The 16,391-nt window shown below is 43.9% G+C and overlaps 2 long non-coding RNA genes across 2 annotated transcripts; both read left to right on the top strand.

Annotated features, from left to right (window-relative positions):
- The first annotated feature begins 381 nt into the window (after window positions 1-381).
- Window positions 382-1,024, top strand: LOC121563791. The gene is made up of 3 exons (XR_005999941.2): window positions 382-469; window positions 663-758; window positions 914-1,024. It is a non-coding gene; the product is annotated as an uncharacterized LOC121563791 (long non-coding RNA).
- A 6,934-nt stretch (window positions 1,025-7,958) lies between these two features.
- On the top strand, window positions 7,959-9,663 carry LOC123487739. The gene is made up of 2 exons (XR_006659874.1): window positions 7,959-8,027; window positions 9,573-9,663. It is a non-coding gene; the product is annotated as an uncharacterized LOC123487739 (long non-coding RNA).
- Window positions 9,664-16,391: the final 6,728 nt, after the last annotated feature.

Here is a 16,391-nt window from a genome sequence, read left to right on the forward strand (position 1 = left end):
CCCAGGATTTCTTCAATTCACCTCCACCACAGGGATGCCAAAGGGCCCAGGATTTCTTCAATTTACCTCCACCACAGGGTTGCCAAAGGGCCCAGAATTTATTCGATTTACCTCCACCACAGGGTTGCCAAAGGGCCAAGGATTTCTTCAATTCACCTCCACCACAGGGTTTCCAAAGAGCCCAAAATGGAGTTAACCCATATTCAATGAAAGTAGGTGATTATGCTTTAGCTAGCTCACATTTCACACACACACACACAGAGAGAGAGAGAGAGAGAGAGACAGAGAGAGAGAGAGAATTGTCAGCTAGTCATATACCTTATATAACACTGATTTCCATTCGTAACAGGTGCTCCAATTAGCAAATATTCAGGTTATCCAGGTACAACTACCAAAGCTGGGCCTGGAATATCAGACACTGCCCTGGCTCACATGCTCAGATCTCTCTCACCGATGTGTGTGCCGGAAGGTAAGTGACCTTTTGGATAGTAAATATCCTCTCTACTCTTGTAACAAGCCTGATTGGGCTGGTGAGCAAAATAATGTCCACCATTGACTACTCTATATCTAACGGGGTTCAGACTTCAATTAATGTTTTTTTCTCTAGCACATGGTTTACATTTATTTAACAATTGATTAAGACTCTCCTGAATTGTGTTCAGATGATGGTGAATGGGACTCTGGTTGGGATCACATGTCCACCCCTGGGACTTCTACATGTGTTGACTCTTCCCCTGGACATTTTAAGGCTTTTTTAGGTACTACATGATTTAATCCAGCTCACCTTTTGCCAAAACAATCCAAATTAATCTATTTTAGTCAATGTAATTCTGAGGTTGATATAAGTGCACCTTTTCAACAGTAAACTATGTTTGTGGTAAGGGATGTCACTAATTTTCTCTTTCTCACATAGGCTATTTTGCCAGAAAAAAAGGATGCAGTGGAGCATAGCATACTTAGAAAAAATAAATAAACTCAAGCATCTTGTGCTTATAATACTTCTTATAAAATCCAATGAGACAAAGTTTGCTTATGCCTGTTATTTATTCATTGTAACTACAGTAGATGTTAAACCAGCGCTCCCACACTATCAGTCCATTGGATACCAAAGATACCAAAAGTTGTAACGATCCCGGCAGTCTGAGTCGGGTCCTGTCTGTGGACTAGTTTTTCTGTTCGTGATCTCCAGTTTCCCGAGGGTTCTGGAACGCTCCGGGGAGCTCTCTTGATTTCCGCACCTGCATCCCATCAGCAATCTGCACACCTGGTCCTGATCATCACCCTTCTTAGGCTCTGGCCTAACATCCATTCCCCTGACGGATCGTTAGCCATGAACAGTAGGTTTACCAGAGTATCAGTCTTAGAGCGTCTAGCGTTAGTTTTGTTGTTTTGCACCTTGTTGGTTTGTTGTTTACTTACCTCCGTTTTGTTCCATCTGCAGTCACTCGTCCGGAACCTTCATCCAACCTCTGCCTGGTGGTCGGCGGCTGCCGAGCCATGATTGGATCAACCACTGCACCCCCAACAACTAATCAACGCCGCCCGCTCTGTTCCCTGGATTATTCAGCATCACTCTTGACTTTGTAAATAAACACTCACCTTCGTTTTCCAACTTACCTTGTCCTGGTCTGCTTCTGGGTTCTGGCTTTGTAACTCGTGACAGAACGATCCGGCCAGTAATGAACCCAGCGGACCTGGACTCTGTTCGCCATGCCATTTCCCATCAGGAGAAGATGTTGGGACAACATAGCACGGCACTACAGGAGATAGCGTTGTCAGTTCGGAACCTTTCTACCGGTCTGACGGAGGTCCAGAACCAGCGCCAGTTTCCGGTGGAGGATCCACTACCGGTTTCACCCATCTCGCCTGCCGCGTCTGGAGCTGTGTCCTTCCGTGAGCCCAAGGTTCCGACGCCGGATAAATATGAGGGGGAGCTGGGAAGATGCCGTTCTTTCCTTATGCAGTGTGGGTTAGTGTTCGATCTACAGCCCTACTCTTATGCCACAGACAAGGCTAGGATAGCCTTTGTGATTGAGTTGCTGCGTGGTCGAGCGCTGGAGTGGGCTTCAGCCGTTTGGGAACGACAAGACCCCTGCATGGCTTCATACCAGGGGTTCACGGCCGAGATGAGGAAGCTCTTCGACCATTCCGTCCGAGGAGGGACGCAGCTAGGCGCCTGTTTTCGCTTCACCAAGGAACTCGCAGCGTGGCCGACTTCGTGATCGAGTTCAAGACGTTGGCTGTGGAGAGTGGGTGGAATGAGGAGTCTCTGCAAGCGGCCTTTTACCAGGGTCTGTCGGAGCAGCTCAAGGATGAGTTGATCTCCTATCCGGAGCCTAGTGACCTGGACAGCTTGGTAGCCTTGTCTATTCGGGTGGATAATCGAGTCCGAGAGCGAAGGAGGGAGAAGCAATGGGGTCCGTCCAATCGATCAGCTTCTCAGTTCCCAGTCGGGTCGGGTGGTGGACCAGAACACGCCGATCATTCTCCACCACAAAGGATTAGTGGAGAGGTCCTCTCTCCCGATTCTGAACCCATGCAAGTGGGGCGGCACGGGTTAACCAAGGAGGAGCGTCAACCTAGACGTAAGACCAACTGCTGCCTCTACTGTGGTAGCTCGGGACATTACATCTCCACTTGTTCCCGGCGGTCGTCAAACTGCCCGGCTCGCTAAAGTTGGGAGGACTTTTAGCGAGCCAGTTTCAACCTCTCAGTACCTCTGTCAGACCCCGTTTCCCGGCTACCCTTGTGAACAGGAATCAGAGCTTAGCGATTAACGCTTTTATCGATTCAGGTGCCGATGGAAGCTTTCTTGATGCCGAGTTGGTGGAACAGCTGGGGCTTTCCAAGGAGCAATTGCCGGAAGCCATTGAAGCGACCACTCTGAACGGCAGTAGTCTGGCACGTATCACGATGAGGACTGAACCGGTTAAGATGCTGTTGTCGGGAATCATTCGGAGATGATTTCATTCTTCATTCTGCCGTCTTCCCATGTTCCTCTGGTCCTTGGATACCCCTGGCTGAAGGAACACAATCCCACGTTCGATTGGGTGACGGGCAAGGTAACGAGTTGGAGCCTTGATTGTCATGCTAACTGTCTCAAGACTGCCTGTCCCCATTCGGTTCCCAGTCAGGTGATTGAGGCTAAACCCCCAGATTTGTCCCTGGTTCCCGAGACATATCACGATTTGGGGGAAGTGTTCAGTAAGCAGAAGGCTCTGTCACTCCCTCCCCACCGACCATATGATTGTGCCATCAACCTGTTCCCTGGAGCTGTCTACCCCAAGGGAAGGTTATACAGTATCTCCCGCCCTGAACGTGAGGCTTTGGAGACCTACATCAAGGAGTCCCCTAGCTGCTGGTCTCGTTCGTCCTCGTCATCACCCCTGGGGGGCAGGATTCTTCTTTGTGGGTAAGAAGGATGGCTCTCTTCGACCGTGTATTGATTATCGGGGGGTTGAATGACATCACGGTCAAGAACAAGTATCCCCTGCCTTTGATGAGTTCTGCCTTCGACTCCTTACAGGGTGCTACGGTGTTCACCAAGCTAGACCTACGCAATGCGTATCCACATGGTCCGGATCAGAGAGGGAGACGAGTGGTTGACGGGTTTCAATACACCGAGGGTCACTTGAGTATCAGGTGATGCCGTTTGGACTGACCAATGCTCCAGCGGTATTCCAGAGTATGGTGAACGACGTCCTGAGAGATATGATCGGTCTCTTTGTGTTTGTTTACTTGGATGACATTCTGATCTTCTCAAGGAACCTTCCGACCACGTCCAGCATGTCCGGCAGGTTCTGCAGCGATTGTTGGAGAATCGCCTGTTCGTGAAGGCCGAGAAGTGCGAGTTTCACGCCCACACGACATCCTCTCGGGTACATCATCTCCAGGGGAGAGATTAGGATGGACCAGGAGAAGGTTAGAGCGGTTCTGGAATGGGCCCAGCCCGGTACGAGATTGCAGCTCCAGAGATTTTTGGGGTTTGCGAATTTCTACCGCAGATTCATCCGGGGATTACAGCCGTGTGGCCGCTCCGTTAACGGCCTTGACTTCCAGTATCAGGAGCTTCAAGTGGAATCCGGAGGCGGATCGAGCGTTTCTGGATTTGAAGAGGCGATTCACCAACGCACCGATTCTCTCTCAACCGGACACGGCCCGTCAGTTCGTCGTTGAAGTGGACGCGTCTGATGTGGGAGTTGGCGCCATCCTGTCGCAGCGATGCTCCACGGACAGTAAACTCCATCCCTGCGCCTACTACTCGCCGCCTTTCGCCTGCGGAGAGGAATTACGATGTGGGTAACCGGGAGCTTTCGCGGTGAAACTTGCCTTGGAGGAGTGGCGCCACTGGTTGGAGGGGGCGGAGCAGCCGTTTATTGTCTGGACTGACCACAAGAATCTTGCTTACGTGCAATCGGCTAGACGTCTCAACTCCCGTCAGGCCAGGTGGTCGTTGTTTTTCGGACGATTCAATTTTTTCCCTGACGTTTCGACCTGGATCTAAGAACGGCAAGGCGGACGCCTTGTCTCGGATGTTCTCCAAGACGGAGGAGAGTGGGTCCAAGACCGAGACAATTCTCCCCGGAACTGCGTCGTGGGAGCTGTTAGGTGGAAGATTGAGGAGGAGGTGATGGCGGCTCTTCGGACGCAGCCCGGTCCCGGTAACGGTCCACCCGGTCGGTTGTTTGTGCCTGAGTCGGTTCGTCTGCGGTCCTCAAATGGTCCCACGCCAGCAAGATGGCTTGTCACCCTGGCGTGGCTCGGACGATGGCGTTTCTTCGGAGACGTTTTTGGTGGCCTGCCATGGCCGAGGATACTCGGGGTTATGTTGCTGCCTGTCCAGTGTGTGCGCAGAATAAGAGTACCAATCGGCCCAGCTCTGGACTACTTCACCCCCTTCCTATTCCCCGCGCGCCATGGTCGCATCTGGCCCTGGACTTTGTCACTGGGTTGCCCGCTTCTGAGGGGAACACGGTCGTTCTGACTATCGTGGACAGATTCAGCAAGTTCGCCCACTTTGTGCCAATTGCCAAGCTTCCTCTGCCTCGGAGACGTCCGAGATCCTGGTTAGGGAGGTTTTCAGGGTCCACGGGTTGCCCAGTGATATCGCTTTCCGACCGTGGCCCTCAGTTTACCTCTGCTGTCTGGAAGTCCTTCTGTTTGGCCATTGGAGCTACAGTCAGTCTCACATCTGGTTTTCACCCCCAATCTAATGGTCAGGCGGAGAGAGCCAACCAGAAGATGGAATCCACGCTACGCTGCCTGGCCTCTTCCAACCCCACCTCCTGGGTCTCTCAGTTGCCTTGGGTTGAGTATGCCCACAATACTCTCCCCTACATCTGCCACTGGGATGTCTCCCTTCCAGTGCCTGTATGGCTACCAACCTCCCTTGTTCCCTTCTCAGGAGAAGGAGCTCTCAGTGCCTTCTGTTCAGGCCCATATTCGCGTTGCCACCGGACCTGGCATCGGGCCAGAAAGGCACTCCTTAGAGTTTCGGACCGGTATCAGCTCCAGGCGAATCGTCGCCGGATCCCCGCTCCCACCTACACCATCGGAGATAGGGTCTGGTTGGCCACACGGGATCTTCCTTACGGACTGAGTCTAGGAAGTTGTTACCGAAGTTCATTGGTCCGTTTGTGGTGGAGAAGGTGATCAATCCGGTGGCAGTTCGACTCAAACTCCCGAGGACGCTCAGAGTCCATCCCACCTTTCATGTCTCCTGCCTCAAGCCTGTTTTCCTCAGTCCTCTGTTGCCTCCTCCACCTCCTCCTCCTCCTCCTCGGATGATCGGAGGTGGTCCTGCCTACACGGTGCGACGCATCATGGATTCCAGACGGCGGGGCCGGGGTTTCCAGTATCTCGTGGACTGGGAGGGGTATGGTCCTGAAGAGAGGAGTTGGATTCCGCGGCGACAGATCCTAGATGCTGACCTCATCCGTGACTTCTACCGCTCCATCCTGGCGCTCCGGGAGTCCGCCCGGTGGCGTTCGTCGGAGGGGGGGTACTGTAACGATCCCGGCAGTCTGAGTCGGGTCCTGTCTGTGGACTAGTTTTTCTGTTCGTGATCTCCAGTTTCCCGAGGGTTCTGGAACGCTCCGGGGAGCTCTCTTGATTTCCGCACCTGCATCCCATCAGCAATCTGCACACCTGGTCCTGATCATCACCCTTCTTAGGCTCTGGCTAACATCCATTCCCTGCCGGATCGTTAGCCATGAACAGTAGGTTTACCAGAGTATCAGTCTTAGAGCGTCTAGCGTTAGTTTTGTTGTTTTGCACCTTGTTGGTTTGTTGTTTACTTACCTCCGTTTTTGTTCCATCTGCAGTCACTCGTCCGGAACCTTCATCCAACCTCTGCCTGGTGGTCGGCGGCTGCCGAGCCATGATTGGATCAACCACTGCACCCCCAACAACTAATCAACGCCGCCCGCTCTGTTCCCTGGATTATTCAGCATCACTCTTGACTTTGTAAATAAACACTCACCTTCGTTTCAACTTAGCTTGTCCTGGTCTGCTTCTGGGTTCTGGCTTTGTAACTCGTGACAAAAGTATGTGTGAATCCGTAGCCAGTTTAAATGTTTGTATTTCTGTGATATTGGTAGGTTTTTCTAAGAGGAATAAACCCACACAAATAAGGTGATGGACATCCCATATCAAGATTACATTGCCCACATAATTGATGTCCTGCTTTTCCCACCATTGCATGTGAAAACATAATCTCTCTATCTCAGACACGAAAAGAATGATTCAACCTAACACTATCAGAGTCCCATTGTTGATAGACTAACACGTGGAGGACGTGAGCTGATGCTGGCTGCTGGCACAATGTCAGATCCAGACATATCCCTTAGGAGGTGGGTGGACTTGAGCTATCATTTCATCAGCAACAGGCCTGGCTATCTCCAAGACAGATTCAAACTCATGTTATCACTTTAGCTATCTGGATTATCTCGCTAATCTCGAAATCCAAAATGATATAGTAACAGGTCACTGAAAACGTACACATAAAGAGATTAGTGGTCATCAAAGTATGTAGGTTTGCATTAGAGTAATTTCAAGTCCAGATCAAACAGTTCCTCAAAGAGAAGGACAACATGACATGGTTGACCCACATCAGAGTAACTGCATAACTCAAGGCGATGTAGAGTTTCTGAGTGGCCAAAGACATGGCAAGCTGTTGTGTTTGAAAAGGGAAAGGAATCTCCGGTACACTGGTTCTCGTCGATCCACAATGTGTATAATGGATCTCAAAACTCCCCCTCTGTTTTCTATATATAGCATCCATTACATTTCAATCAATCAAAGAAATACACCACACCACTCACATAAGAATACAAGTAAAATGTATGAGCTTTTATCTGAGGATCAATTGTATATTAAGTTGGACCTGTTTCATTTAGCACAAGTGAAACCAAACTCTTATCTGTGCTCCATCCAGTTCAGTAGAAACACATTTGTTTCCATCAACAAAGGATAAATGCTTACTGCCTCATTACTCACATGGCTGCTGATGTGACCTTGTAGTATCTGAAGAGTCTAGGATTGTGCTGACGTTTACAAAATTGTGTAACAGCTGAACTTTGCTCTACTTGGTTGTAACATCTGGAAAGCATTACTGATGTTCATGGAAAGAGGAGATGGGGAGTGAGGAAGAAAAGACTAGGGATTGGTTTTTTAGAATCACACCATAATACGTCATTGGAGGATATAAAACCATGTCTTGAACAATAGAATAAGGGGAATAGCTAATCAGATTGGCTCGGGCTATCTCCAGACATCTGCAGGTGTTGGTCAAAATTCGATGCTGTAAACTCTTTGTTATAATAAACCTTTGTGAACAGAGTACAGTGTCGGGCGGATTCCCTTTATCATCACAAGCATGGACCAGCAAAAGTGTTTCTTTTAGGCACTACATTTAATGGCGACGAGGTTTTTGTTTTATTGTTCTTTTGGGACGTGCATGTCTCTTCTTTGCATTCCATTCCTGGGCTACAAAACGACTACCGCTCAAAGAAGCCGGAAAAAATAAGGTGAGTTTAATCCCTTACATTGGACGCTGGCCGCTTTGTGAGTCCAGAGAGTGTGTGCGTTAGAGATGTACCGTTAAATTACTTATGCGTGCATTTTGCTGGTTCTTTTGCTGTGTGGTAGGAGTTCCGTTTCTAAATTTTTCTGAATTAGTTTGCGTTGAGAACAACGCAAACAGTGGGGAGTGTCTGTAGGGCACACCGATTTGGATACGCATATTTTGCCTTGAATAAAAGTGAAAGGAGTGTCCAACGAAAGGCTTAGAGGATAACGCGTGATATGAGTCAACAGTATACTTTTTAGGGCGCCGTTAATTTAAGGAAGCCCTTGTGAGACCAAGGCATCCATATGATGGCCGTAAAACCAGGGGAGTTGTTAGATTGACTCTCTGGTCTGTTCTGGGAACAGTGAGTTTGTACGACATATATTAAATTGTATGTAACCTCTTGGGATATGGTTGACGAATTGTATATCCAATGTCGCCTCTCATTTAATGTCGTCAACTTAAGGTAGCAGAAATTTAGCAAAAGGAATAAGATAGGAACGGCGATTAATGGATCCTGTATGTAACTATGTGTGTGTCTAAGAGGAGGAAAAAGCACATTTCTCTGTCAGCAAGTGTGTGTGTGTTTGGGTGAAACGGAGTGAGTGTGGCTGCGTGCTTGATGACTTCCAGATGTGTGTCGACTAAGATTTTGAGCAGACTTTTTAGTCTCTTGTAAATAAATGTGTTAGGTATCTTGGTTTTCAAATGTTAAGCCCCTAGAGTAAAAAGTTGAAACCCCTACAACACAGTTAAGGTTAAATATCTTATGAGTCTCTGTTTGTGAGAACGTTTGTAATTCTTAAACTATATAAACTATGAGCCCCCTGGAAGGACTATAAGTTTAAAGATCTTATGAGTCTCTATAGTTTACTAACTAATCATGAGCCTACAGGGAGGACTTTTTAAGAGTGTATAGAGATGTTTTGTAATTGATAACAGCATAACTATAAATCTGCAGATAAGTGAAAGATAACAAGCTTGGTAGTGGGTTTGTGTTCTGTGTTCTGTATGTTCTATGTGTTCAGTTTGTGAGCTCTGTTAAAGTCTAAACAGTTATTGTCTATGGGAGAAGAGAACGGAGCAACTTTTATAGCTCCTACCACTCTGAAATCACATTGGTGACTGAACTGCGCACGCGTAGGATTCATGAGTTAGCCACTCCCCTGCACTGAACTGGAGAGAGAACGGGAGAGTCCGTTTTCAGTGCAGACAAAATAGAAAACGGGAGGGGGGAATTTTGCACACAAGTGAAATCTTCTCTTGAATTAACTATTGCTTGACTGTAAAACTGTTTGGTTGATAATCGGTTGAGTTGGTGAATGACAGATATATTGACGGATTAATAATAATAATAATAAAATAAATGAATAAAATAAAATGTTATTGAGCTATTTATAATATTCCTGAATTAAGCTGTTTGCTTATTTCTTAGCGTGAATGTGGAAAAAAAAAGTATAAACTAAACTCTTCTTTGTTCTTTTGTCTTTCTGTCATACGAGAGAGACGAGAAGGAGGAGACAGAGAGAGAGAGAGAAAGAGGAGGGGCTGACATCAACTGACACCAGTGACGGCAACCCAGTCCAAATCAAGGCCAGTGCTGTTATTATTCACAAATCTACTTTCCCTCACAGGATATAATTGATACATTGTGTTTACATAGAATATTTCATGTTGTGACCATTTCGCAAGAGCTTGGCAACAGACTGATGACTTTATGTAATTGATAATTGCACATTACAGTTTCCGTGAATGACTTGTATTGATTAGAGTTGTCTTGGAAATCCAGCATTAACATTATTCTGTAAAATTAAGGTAATTAGGTGCTTATTAAGCAATTGGGTTGTGAGTTGGTACAGATCTTTATTTTTAATTGCTCTGGAGTTGACTACTTTCCTTTACCTTTCCTGATCGGATGTGGTAAGACTGCCACCAATCAATAATTTGGTAAAATAGAATTCACAAACTAATTGATTAATTGATTGATTTGATTTTTTGATTGATTTAATTGGTTGATTGATTGATTGGATTAATTGATTAATTATTTAAAATAAAAAAAAAAAAAAAAAAGGAGGGAAACAAGAGGGAAACACATAACATAGTCATTACAATTGGGGAAAAAGATATCAGGACTATGAAAGTCATTACACGGGTTGAAATAGGGGTAATCCTTTAATTAAAGTGTTGCTAGGTTATCCGGCAAGTGAAACAAAAATTGCCCTTCATTCTCAAACAGAAATTGATAAAATATTTCAGCGATAAGATAGGTTCAAAAAGTAGAGCTTGGGGATGTTTGTTCTCAGCTTACAATGATCATCCAGGAGTGATTATTGCATCAGAAATATAGATTAATAATAGATAGGGTACCCGCAGAAACAACGATGAAGATGAATCCAGAAGACGGAAGAAAATGAGATGTCTGGAACGTGAAGGAGAAGAGGATGATGAAGATGAGAGTGATTCAGAAGAGATCATGGGTGGATATGACCCTGTCATCAGACAGAGGTTGGCAAGAGAGGAAAGAAGAAATGGAGAAGTGGAAGAAGTAACACGACTGGATGAAGACCTCAAGAATTGAAGGAGAATAATAATACAGTGAGGCCAAAGGAAAGGCCACTGGTAAGAAGATGATATTTCAAGAACAGAACTTAGAAGAGAACCTTTTGAAGAATACTGATATGTCAACAACAAGAAAGAACAAGACGAAGAAACTCTGAAAACTAAATCATACAACTGGTGGAGAAGAAGAAAAGAAGTGTTGGTTATGATCAATCAGAGGGAACCGAATCAACAATCACTGCTACAGTTTCAACTGAACAAGGTCAAATGCAACTGTACCAGCCACAACTAGTGGTACAAGTTGTTTCATATCCATAGATAGTTTCTGGAAAGAAATAATTTCAGAGGAAGATACAGGAGCAAGTGAAGATCATCTGAGGACAGGTGAACCCTTTAGAGGAAAGGAGCAAGAATTCTAGAGGGTGCCAAGAAGATCCGAAAGGAGGAGTTTCAACTGATAGCACCGATTAGAGAAGAAGAGAAAAAGATCCAACAATGGAAGTGAAAATAAACAATGGACTATGGGAAGTGATGATGGATAGCAGAAAGGCTTTTATCTGTGTTCAGCCTGAAGAGGTTACACATCTCACTATGTCAAATCAACTAAATTATGAGAAGGATTTGGAGGAGTGAAAATCAGCGATTTCTGAAAATGATGATTTTGGCTCAAGGACAAGGGAGAGTCATAAGCTGTACGGAAGATAAATGAATGTGTTTGAAGTGTGAAGATGGATTGAGAATCTATGGAAGAAGAGATGTTGAAAAAAGTTCAAGAATGGTTGTGATATCAAAGTAGTACTGATATGGATTTGTGAAATCAGCCCACATTGAGGTGAAAGTTGAGGAGGAAGACATCCTTGGAAGAATCAGTATCCATTGAAAGATGAAGCAATCCAAGGAATTGAACCATAAATTGAAGGACTTTCGAAAGCAAGTGTTTTGAAGACAATAGAAAAAAATCGTTAGAGTAGCACTCAATTATTGTTTTGGAGAAACCATGATGATTTAGGAAGCTATGGGTTAGCTAATGTTGTAAAAGGGGAGATTAGGATAAAGATCACAAAGGAGTAGAGTTTTGGGAACCATATTTTCTTGAATAGACTATGTCATAGGTAGGTGCATAATCTGTCTGAAAAATAATGTGTGACTGTTATTCTTGGTTACATTCATATACCAAGTGGTGCATAAGATGTTCAACTAAGCTAAAATATGCTCAGTCGGTTGCAAAGTTATTGTGTAAAGAAGTCATCAGCAGGTGGGAATTTCCCGATTTAATATACTCAGAAAATGGGAAAGAGTTTTGTGAATAAATCAGTGAAATGGGTTTTGAAAAAAAAAAAAACATTAGAGAAAGATAAAATTGGAAAAGTCAGACTAAAATGTTATGAAAACTAGGGTTGAAATAACTCTAGGAAATTTGGAATATCTGATTGTGGGATGATTATATTATTGTGATGAATCAAAGGGGGAAATGGAATTCATATCATTTTTGGAATTCTTATATTATTGCTGATATTGATGTTTTAATTTGCATGTGTTGTTTTGCAAAAGATACTGTTTGGTATTTTCTTTTCTTCCAGAAGCATATGGGGGAATATGTAGAGGGACTCAAATACTCAAACATGGACAATATGAATGGACTGGAGGAAGTGGAACAAGGAAGGAGTGGAAATGTTCCGATTCCATCATCAACGTTGCATTGAAAGACGACACTGTGGAAGAAATGAAGTGTTGTGGACTACATTCCAGTGTTATATTCTTTCTGTATTAATTTTTGAACAATTATGTTTTCTGTGTTGGGTACATGTGGGGACCTCAGATGTTTTTGTTTATTTCGTTGAAGTTTAGGGATATGGGGTCTAGGCAAGGACAGAGAGAATCCACAGGAGGGTCCGATGGGTCGACCAGCCTGAATGTGGACATTTTGATTGTATTTTGTTTGCTGGGGTTTTTCATATGTATTCAATTGTATCATAGCTTAAAATGTATTCATGAAGATGTGTGAATTGATCTGGAGTACTTAGGTGGTCGCCTAGGGCAGAGGGGGCCGTGAGAGAATTTTCCTGTCTTGACTGACTGATGGATATTTGGAATGAAAGCTGCCAGACAGGTTTTTCGCTCTTACACTCCATGACAATTTATTTACACTCCATGACAATTCATTTACACTCCATGACAATTCATTTACACTCCATGACAATTTATTTACACTCCATGACAATTCATTTACACTCCATGACAATTCATTTACACTCTATAATAATGTATTTACACTACATACAAAAATGTGTCTATATAAACATGTGTTTAATCTCCATAAATTTTGGTTTATTGTTAAAGTTACTCAAGAGCAAGAATTGTTATTTGTCATAATCTTATTCTTTTTGTTTTCGAGACTTAATTAGTCTCGAAGGGGGAAATATGTAGTATCTGAAGAGTCTAGGATTGTGCTGACGTTTACAAAATTGTGTAACAGCTGAACTTTGCTCTACTTGGTTGTAACATCTGGAAAGCATTACTGATGTTCATGGAAAGAGGAGATGGGGAGTGAGGAAGAAAAGACTAGGGATTGGTTTTTAGAATCACACCATAATACGTCATTGGAGGATATAAAACCATGTCTTGAACAATAGAATAAGGGGAATAGCTAATCAGATTGGCTCGGGCTATCTCCAGACATCTGCAGGTGTTGGTCAAAATTCGATGCTGTAAACTCTTTGTTATAATAAACCTTTGTGAACAGAGTACAGTGTCGGCGGATTCCTTTATCATCACAAGCATGGACCAGCAAAAGTGTTTCTTTTAGGCACTACAACCTTTCCCAGGGATTTGTACAATACACCTTTGGGCGATAACAAAACAAGGGAAAGAGGACGGGATGGTGCACCACTATCCATGCTATGGAGGTCATTGCAATGAACTGCTGCCCTGTGATAGAGTCATTAGGTAAAATGTCCCTAATCACACAACTCGTCAGGAGGATGCTATGTTTTCAGAGGCCAATGGAGGTAGAGGACTCAATCAAACGTCACATAGCCCAGCATATCCAACCTTAGTTAGGAACATGCAGAATATTTTTTTACAATTTTATTTCACCTTTATTTAACCAGGTAAGCCAGTTGAGAACAAGTTCTCATTTACAACTGCGAACTGGCCAAGATAAAGCAAAGCAGTGCGATAAAAACAACAACACAGAGTTACATATGGGGTAAAACAAAACATAAAGTCAAAAAATACAACAGAAAATATATATACAGTGTGTGCAAATGTAGCAAGTTATGGAGGTAAGGCAATAAATAGGCTATAGTGCAAAATAATTACAATTAGTATTAACACACGGAATGATAGATGTGCAAGAGATGATGTGCAAATAGAGATACTGGGGTGCAAATGAGCAAAATAAATAACAATATGGGGATGAGGTAGTTGGGTGGGATAATTTCAGATGGGCTGTGTACAGGTGCAGTGATCGGTAAGGTGCTCTGACAACTGATGCTTAAAGTTAGTGAGGGAGATAAGAGTCTCCAGCTTCAGAGATTTTTGCAATTCGTTCCAGTCATTGGCAGCAGAGAACTGGAAGGAATTGCGGCCAAAGGAGGTGTTGGCTTTGGGGATGACCAGTGAGATATACTTGCTGGAGCGCATACTACGGGTGGGTGTTACAACAAGGAGCATATGGAATTAGAAAGCATTAAACACTTTTGATCCATTTATATTTTGAAACATGCACACCATGTGGTTGTACAGAACGTGTCCCCATATAATTAAATAGAACAGAATAGCCATTATTTTGCTGAAACGAAAGGCTCTGTGTATGGTGCAGTAGCTGTCCTTTCAGCACCACTCCCAATCATTAGGACGCTGGCGCCCAACTGGAAATCCACATGCATCAAAACATTTAGCCTATGTATCAATGCGCTTTAAAAGCAACATAACAATTTAGTAATTTTGCTGTAGGCCTATCTAATATTTGTTTCATTAATTAGTTCGTCATTAGTTCATTAGTTCGTCACCTCCCCTTTGTAACAAATGGCATACCCCACACCATCCAAGTCAACCTACATTTACATTCACACATTCTTGTATTCTGTCTTCAATCTCTAAGAAAGTGACGGCTTCATGTCTGAAACAAATCTGTTAATCCTTATGTTCTAGAGCTGGGGTTTAACATCTACCACCCTGTCTCAGCAGATAAGCAATCAGCTAACAGCAAAGCTAACATTTATTCGCGGTCATCCCTTGTGATTGAGTCTGTCATTATAAGCTACCAATAGACACTGGTAATGCAGACAGACTAAACATTTCCTATGCACGTTCCTATGCGTGTTCCCTATAGGTGTTCCCATAAATAGAACAGAATAGTAATTTAATGTGTTGCTGTGTGTTCCCTTGAAACCTATTTTGTCTTGTTGGCTAGGCCTAGGCTACTAGTGGAACATTTGCGGGAAATATTTAGAAACAATCAATCGAGACAAATGTGAGTGACCAAAACTTTACGATAAATTGTTTATTGATTTTCAATTATAAACAAACACAAGGAAGTAGCCAAATATTTGACTCAAATGAACAACCCGTCCCATGTCAATAGTGGTCGCGTGCAGTGTAATTACTTACATTATGACTCAAAGTAGAGTTAAAACATTTACAGAATGAGCTACAGAATCTCTGTGAGTTCCAATCTGACGATTAGTATTGTGACGTTATCTAGCCTATAAATAACCCCGAGCAATCGATTTTCGTTTATTAGTAGCAACGAATTGTTTCTGGAGACTACTACTTGGATCACTCTTGGAAACCATTACGGTCTGTTGTTCCGGATGTTGGAGACCTTACCGTAAATTTTACCGGAGATGTTGGATGGTGCGTCTGTGTTGAAGATAGGCTAACCATGGATCCGGCAACTATGGATCCATATAATGTGAGTAATCAAACACCTCACTCTGGAGCAGGGCGGTAGCGAGTAGCATATTTAGCTCTGGTTCAGGGCGGTAGTGTGAGTTTCTCCACACTATCACCATTGACCAGAGTTAGCAAGTACCCAGTGATTTTTGTTGTTGTTGATTTCAAGTTGAATTCACCTTAGTTGACAACTCAACCAAACTGAATTCCAAACTAGATGTTGAAATTATGTCTGTGCCCAGTGGGTTACTTAAGCAATAAGGCCAGAGGGGGTCTGGTATATGGCCAATATACCAAGGCTAAGGGCTGTTCTTATGCACGATGCAAAGGCAAAACGCAACGTGGAGTGCCTGGACACAGCCCTCAGCCATGGTATATTGGCCATATATCACAAACCCCAGAGGTGCCTTATTGCTATTATAAACTGGTTACCAACGTAATTAGAGTAGAAAAAATAAGTGTTTTGTCATACCCATGGTATACGGTCTGATATACCACGGCTGTCAGCCAATCAGCATTCAGGGCTCAAACCACCCAGTTTATAATGTTCTTTATGTAACGTATTTCTCCAGGAAGTTCTGGCAACATTCAATACGTTTTCTTTTGGTCCATGGAATGTCAGTAGTATGATGTTACAGTCAGAAGATTCCAGGGACATAGGTCTAGGACTGGAAGTTTTTCAAGATATTCCCAACATTAGCTGTTTGGTTCCTTAAAACTAGAACCCTTAGTTGCTACATCCATTGTTGGACTTATTAATTAACCTCTACGGCAACTGGTTTGATACATTCACCTCTCTGAAGGTAAATAATGTGCGTTACATTCAGTAATCTTGCTCTGATTAATCTAAATTGTGCCTAAACAG

This window comes from Coregonus clupeaformis, unplaced genomic scaffold, assembly GCF_020615455.1.
Source record: "Coregonus clupeaformis isolate EN_2021a unplaced genomic scaffold, ASM2061545v1 scaf1832, whole genome shotgun sequence".
NCBI classification, from domain to species: domain Eukaryota; kingdom Metazoa; phylum Chordata; class Actinopteri; order Salmoniformes; family Salmonidae; genus Coregonus; species Coregonus clupeaformis.